Below are 7,498 nucleotides of genomic sequence, written 5' to 3' on the forward strand. Positions count from 1 at the left end.
CTTTTATCAAGATACCAGTTATGGAATCACCTGTTTCACCAGACATTTTGATATTTAAGGCTTAATATGTTTTCAAAGAACAGAAAAAGGTAATTAATATTAAATAATAATAAAGATATCTTAACTAGATATAAATCAACAGAGTCAACTGCCCGAGGTAGACGTGTTTCCGATCGCTCCGCCGAGTGAACGGGAAAACTAAGTTATTTAAAAATACACCATTAAATAGCGAAAAGAATCTGGCAGCAATGCCAAACAACAAAGGCTTTCTTCCCTAACAAACCTAATAACAAATACAAAGATTTAAATAAATTAAACTAAATAACAATGCCTGCGGATACGTTATTGAAAAGTGCCAACAGCAAGCCAGTGAGTCAAAGTCGTGTACAACAACAGCAAGACGCGCGTCGACTGTCTTCGCTTCAACTGTCTTCGTCTTCGAAAAATAATACATACCTAGCAATTGTATCATCGGAGACAGTAAATAACAAAACAACAAGTGTAATGTCGCAGTCCGCTACTGAGAGAGCTCGGTCTCTTTCGCCAGCACTATTTACCAACTCAAGCTGCGCTGCTCCAACGCAGTCCCTTCCACCTATAGACGCACCGACTACATCTGCTTGGGCGCTCACTAATACGGTGCAATAACAACTGTCGTATCGACTACAACAACAACAACTTCAACATCGACCAACGTGTAGCCGATTTTGGCATCGCGAGCAATACTAGCTTCTGCTGCAGAGATCTCACAATCTACGCTTGTACAGACTGGGATTGATCGGTATGAACAAATAAAAAGAAAACCTAGTCCACAAAAAGCTAGAGAAACAAATTTGCCTAAACTTACGAAAACTTCAAACACCACTACGGCAACTTCTGCAAACAAATTTGCCATACTTGGCGAGCTCGAAAAAGATGACGGTCAAGCCAAGCCAATAAAATTGTAAAGCCACCACCTATCTACATTAGAGATCAAAATTGTTCAGATCTAATCAATAAACTCAAGCAAAAATTGGGCAAAACAACTTTTATATTGCTATTTTAAAAAGAGGTAATATATCTGAAACCAAGCTCCAGATCACCAATGAAGCCAACTACCGCTCTGTAGCAAACTTCCTGGACAGTGTTAATTAATTACACCTACCAACTCAAAAGTAGCAAAACAAAAATATACAAAAGGTGTAGTATCGGCTGTGTATTGTCCCCCACGATTTAATATTTCAGAGAGTGAATTTGTAGGCTTTTACAACTCATTGGGTAACTGTTGTATAGCTGCCGGTGACTATAAAGCGAAACACCACTACTGGGGCTCTCGTCTTATTAACCCCATAGGACGCCAATTATACAACGCTATTATCAAATCCGGTAATAAGCTAGATTTTGTTTCACCAGGTACTCCCACATACTGGCCAGACATTATCGATTTTGCTGTAACTAGGAGAGTGCCGTCCAGGCTGATACATGTTGAAACCCTGGCGGAACTGTCATCTGACCACTCGACTGTTTTACTCTGTCTATCTGAACATCCACAGTTTGTAGAACGACCACAACGTCTGACATCCAATACAACAAACTGGCTAAATTATAAAAAATATGTAAGCTCACACTTTGAAATCGAACCTAAAATCTCCTGTGAAGCTGATATTGAAGACTCACTCAAACATATAACGAATGTAATGTCCTCTGCTGCCAAACACTCTAAACCCGAACTTTCAGCCTCATCCCCCTCAAAAACTACACGTACAACTACACAGATCCAGTCGCTCCTTCAAGAAAAGCGGCGACTTCGCCGAGACTGGCAGGCACACCGCTCCCCAGCCACTAAACAAAGTTTTAAAGAAGCTTGTCGGAAGTTGTCTAAAGCTTTACTAACTGAAAGAATCAGACTCAACGTGCTTATATAGCGCAACTTTCGCCCACCAGCAACAAATTTCCACTCTGGAGAGCGCACCCAAACATTCAACCACCAATAGAACCCGATATACCAATTCGATCACCAACAGGTGGGTGGGCCCGTAGTGACGATCAAAACATATTCGCCTCTTACTTAAAAAGTGTCTTCCAACCTCATCCGCCGACAAACCAATTCACTTTACCAAACATCTCACCAGCGGAGCCTTCCCATGATTTAATTTCGCCTAAAATGGTAATTGAATCAAAATCATAACCACCATATTCAACTCAATTCTCAATTCTTAAATGGAAAAAGTCTGTTATTACAATGATGCCAAAACCAGGCAAAGACAAATCCCAACTTTTGTCCTACAGGCCTATTAGCCTCCTTCCGTGCCTATCAAAGCTATTTAAAAAACTGCTTTTGTGCCACCTCAGAACACACCTCCAAAACAACAGAGCGATCCCCCTACATCAATTCGGCTTCAGGGACAAGCACGGAACTACCGAACAGGTAAATCGCATAACAGCTGAAATACGCACAGCGTTTGAATGCAGGGAATACTGCAGTGCCTTATTCCTAGACATATCTCAAGCCTTCGACCGCGTTTGGATTGACGGTCTTGTTCATAAAATCAAGACTGTCCTGCCACAAAACACCCACAAATTACTTGAATCTTATCTTATAGACAGGGTATTTACTGTCAGATGCAAACATTTCTTCTCCGCTAACCACAAAATCGAAGCTGAAGTACCCCAAGGAAGTGTGATCGGACCGATCTTGTATGTCCTTTACACGGCTGACATTCCCACAAGCAGTTAGACAACTCTATCCACCTTTGCTGATGACACAGCTACAACCAGTCGTTCAAAATGTCCAAAATCAGCATCAGCGTATTTAAAAAACCACCTGGGGCCGTGGAAAAATGGATAGCAAGGAGCATACAAGTCAACGAACAAAAATGCAAAAACTCTGGGGAAACGCAAGCAGTAGCAACATAGAAAACATCCAACGTATACAGTCGAAGTCGTATACTGCGAACAATAACTGGGGCCCCCTGGTATATTCGCAACGCAAATATCCACAGGGACCTGGACATAAAACCCGTTAAAAAAGAAATTGATAGTAAAGTCTCGAAGTACGAAGCTAGACTATCAATACATCCAAACCAACTAGCCAGGCAGCTCAGACGGCTCAGTAACCACTCTCGGTTACAGCGCAAATACCGCCCACTCCTGCCCAACTTAGGGCCATTAACCAATTAACAATTATAATACAGTATAGGTTAAGATTTGAATACTTATTGTAAGTCTCTTCTAGAGAAGACTCAATAAAAATATAAGCAGAGAGCAGTCAACGCTTCTTCATTTGCATTGCCTTTTCAAAAATTTTGCAATTCTCTTTGGAGAGCTGTTCATTGATGTTGACTTTTTCTCTCGCGCCGGTACAAACCAATTTTTGTAAACAGAGATATCTTCTCTCGGACGTTTTCAAATTTGATAATAGTCGTCGGGCTTACGTGCGTTTTGTGTTTTACGGGCGCGAAAAATGTGTCATACTCGTGGCGGCGGAGACAGCTGGAGATTAAAGCTTGAACAGAGCTCGTAAGTTTTCCCCGTCCACATATGGCGCACCATGCATACACACATCGCGCGAGCTGATAGCAATGTTTTGGGCAGACAGCTTCGTTTCAAGTCCACAAATTTTTTCACCCAATGCTTGCAAGTCAGCCATCTCCCGATTCAGCTGCTCCAACCACTCACCAAATTTATTAGATCAAGTACCTCGGGTTCTAGGCCTACGGTTCGATCATGTCCATGATCTCCGGCGATCATGTCCATTCGCTTCTCGATACTGGAGAGGATGCGTTTTTCCGCTTCATGGACATTTGTTTTGTAACGTGTTTGTTTATATGTTTGTTTTGTGATTTGTTTATATGTTTGTTTTGTAACGCTGTTATAGTTTTGTATTGCAGTGTTCTTTAGAAACTGTGGTGGTCTCCTTTGCAAACGAATGAAACAACACCATCAGCTCCCCTTCCTTGACGTCCAAGTTGGCAAATGCCTCGTTAGCATAATGGATTTCTGCAGAGCAGAAAAAGTAAAAGTTAAAGTAAACAAACCTAGACCATTCACATGTCGGAGTAGCATAGGGTAAATGCTAAACGCGCCAATGGAATCAGACACATTTATAAAGTTCACTAATGCGGCAATGGAATCAGGCTGTTAGATTCCATTTTGGTCGTTTAAATGTCTTATTCGCTGGTATATTATTGAACGGTACTTTTATACCGAAATTTCTCTGGTAATTTTATGAATTCCCTATAGCCTGATTCCATTGGCACCTAAGTGAACTTTTTATATGCACTATAAACAGTATAAAAAAAAGGCCCAACGAAACCAAGCACGAGCTTGTTACGCGCGGGCCCTTTTAGCATTGTGGGTAATTATCGAGTACGCGAGGAACATTTATGAAAAATAAACCAATACTAAGTATGGTGCAAATATGTTACAATTTTAGTTTTAAAGACAAGATATAGGTTATTAAAATTCTTACAAATAACTCGAAAGGTTTCATGAAGAACAAAATTTAATGTACATCTGGGCAAGTTAAGAAGATGATAGATGCGGGTTGGTTTAAATGGCACATTAAAAGTTAAGCGGCTTACCAATTCTCTTATGGAACTGCTAAAAATTTCTTTCTTCTTTTGAGGACATTGCCGGCTAGCTCATCCTCAGGGCGGAGTACCCCCATGTACCAGCAGTGTCCCAACACAGTTATCGATAGAAGACGACCTCTCACACTCAAACATTTTTAACATCACTAACGAGATGGTAAACAAACTACCCATCCAATGGTGCCCCAGTGGACTTCGGGGGGCACCACCCATGGTCGATAGCCGGAGCCACTTCCAGGCTATTTTATGACCAGTTCATCTCTCCCAAGGTAAGGGACTTATTATGTCATTTTCAGCGGTTTGTTAACATTTAATTTGGGTAATTTAACTCCTACTTTTAGCTATTCTCATCGTTAGAAACTTTTAATGCCTACTTAAGACTGTCGCCAAAATCACAATAACTCGAGGGAAATATTAAAATAAGGGAAATAATAAAAAACGAATTAAAAGTTTGGCAAAATGGCCATCGTAACCTACGGAGCCAAATTTGGGGGCTTTGGCCAACCGGGTCTCCTATTCCTGAAGAGCTTCAGGGGAAAAGAAGGACATGCTGAGAAGGTATGTACGACTAAAGAAATCTCATTCTTTGCTTAATTTCGCGTTCCAATTTAGGTATAGATGGACGCGCGACTAATGTCCGGACTTAGGATTCTAATTTCAGATTAGTTTCACAGTCAGTTCACACAAAAAGAGTACTGGATGGCTTTATGAACACAATTTTCCAAAATATTTGTTGTAGTGTAAAAGCTTTGTTATAGTCGGCGTAGCAGCAAGATGGAAGCGACTGCTTACGGCGATAACAACAGAAAGGAGACCGCACGAAACCAATGGGTCCGGATAAAGAGCAGCTTTTGGCCAGTCAGACCAGGTACAGTGCGTCGGTGGCCCCAGAAACGACTCGAAACGGACTCTCCAAGGGGATCACCGTCGTGGCTGCTGATTTCTGGGCTGCCGCTGTTCGTGGTCGTCACTGACTGCTGATGCAACAGCTGGTGATGCCGATGCTGCTGCTGCTGCAGAGACTGGTGCTTGCTGCTGATTTGGACGAATTGGTCCTCTGCAAGCGACTTGGTCTTCTCCACCAGGTTAGGTCCGCCGGGTAAGTTTCTTCTGGACACGAGTCTTCCAAACTTTCGGGGACCTCCAGACAAGGTTCCCGGTGGCCTTTAATTTTTGAAACCCACTGTCAATTTATGTAAGTTTAAGACTAATAAATAATACTCACTTTAACTTATCCAAGCACGAAAATTACAAAAAAAAGAATGACTTTGTTTTTTCAACCGTTCGCCTACGACTTCTTGCAGATACTGAAGTAAAACCCTGACCTACACCAAAGTGGTCACCATATTTCGACCCCGCTCTCCCAACTGGGACTGCGGACGCATCCAAGGACATTTAAGCCAAATTCCGAGCGAATCGGGCTAAATTTAAGTAGCTAGATCGCTCAGTGTTTCCACAGAAGGGGACGCCACCGAATCTTATCGAAAATGTAATCTGCTGACATAACGATTTATTCTGGTATTTTCCAGACGGCTTCAGCTTGAAATGCAACATTCTCGAACGATTTGGAGAGACGCCGTAGAACCACGAACCTCGACGAAATTATTGAAAGTATTTTTCAAGGAGTGTCGTGAAACCATCATGCACAGTTCCAATCGCGGGGCCCACACCTTGCCGGGAAGTACTGATGTTGTTATTAACTAGAAGCTGCTACTCTGTTGCTCCATTCAGATTACATCCGGAAATTATTTGTGTGGTACACTCCTATTGGACATTCCTGGAGATCCGCAAGGTCGTACGCATTGTTGCCGACTGCTTTGACAACTCGAGCTTTAAAGAATTTTGGCGTAATCTTAGCATTGAAGGCTTTTTTGAAATCGCTGGAGGCGAAGTTCACTTCCTGACCCGGCTTCGCAAGGAACGTACGAGCTCTTAAATCGTACTCGCATTCGAGGTTCTTCTGCACCTTGTAGCTGAGTAAATTGCATTCCGTATGGCCACCTCAATCTCCGGAAGATATGCGTCCCATTCCCGATGGTCTTCCTCCAAGTATCTTCGATTTGCTGCCAAATGATTTTTTCCGTAGGGTTGTTTTGCGGAAAGTAAACATAAGTAGACTATGCGTAATACCAAAGCTTTCCATCGCCTCCACGAAGATTTTAGACGTATAATTTCGGCCGAATGCACTACTTCCGGACTTGTAAAATACCTCATGGACGAAGATATATATTACGTTCGAGGCCGACGCATCCTTTATGGCTTTCAAAAATGTGTATTTCGAAAAATTATCTACAACTATGAAGATATAGGCCTGTCCCTTCTTCGATCTCGGAAATTTCCCTAAAAAATCAAAGTACAGCTTCTGAAATGGCTGCTCAGTTTTAACCTTTTCTCCAATCCGGAAATTCGGTGCTTTCGTCTTCTTGCAGACATCGCATCTGCGATGTCTTCTACTACAGACCTATGGTTAACCCTGTTGTTTTAAGGCATTCGGCGACTCGGCGAAGGTACTTCAGGCGCGTTCTCAGCCTCTGTGATGCGTTGCAGAGTCCGAAAGGCATCACTCGGAACTGATAAGGAGGCCGGCCAGAAACCGTAAATGCTTGGTATTCCTGGCTATTCGTGTCCAACTTAATCTGCCAGAATGCGAACTTTAAATCTATAAATGCAATGCGTTTGGTCGATTTTGGACAGGATGACGTCTATACTGGACAAAGGAAAAGCATATTTTATGGTCACATCGTTAAGTTTACGTGCGTCTAAGCAGAACCTGTGTTTTTGCTTTCCTCGACCTCAGCGTAGTGCTCCACCCTAGCGCGGATTTCTTTGGCCTTCTTCGCGCTTTCGGGATTGATGTGGCCTATTCTCGCAGGAGCCAATCCAAATGCTTGCCAAAAGTCCACTCCAAAAAAAGCTGGCTGCTCCAT

At 42.5% G+C, this 7,498-nt stretch overlaps 1 long non-coding RNA gene across 1 annotated transcript; it reads left to right on the forward strand.

Annotated features, from left to right (window-relative positions):
- On the forward strand, positions 1-5,642 carry LOC128256344 (uncharacterized). Its single transcript, XR_008267748.1, has 4 exons — positions 1-89; positions 4,607-4,840; positions 4,913-5,129; positions 5,184-5,642. It is a non-coding gene; the product is annotated as an uncharacterized LOC128256344 (long non-coding RNA).
- Positions 5,643-7,498: the final 1,856 nt, after the last annotated feature.

This window comes from Drosophila gunungcola (assembly GCF_025200985.1).
Source record: "Drosophila gunungcola strain Sukarami chromosome 2R unlocalized genomic scaffold, Dgunungcola_SK_2 000015F, whole genome shotgun sequence".
Classification (NCBI taxonomy): Eukaryota; Metazoa; Arthropoda; class Insecta; order Diptera; family Drosophilidae; genus Drosophila; species Drosophila gunungcola.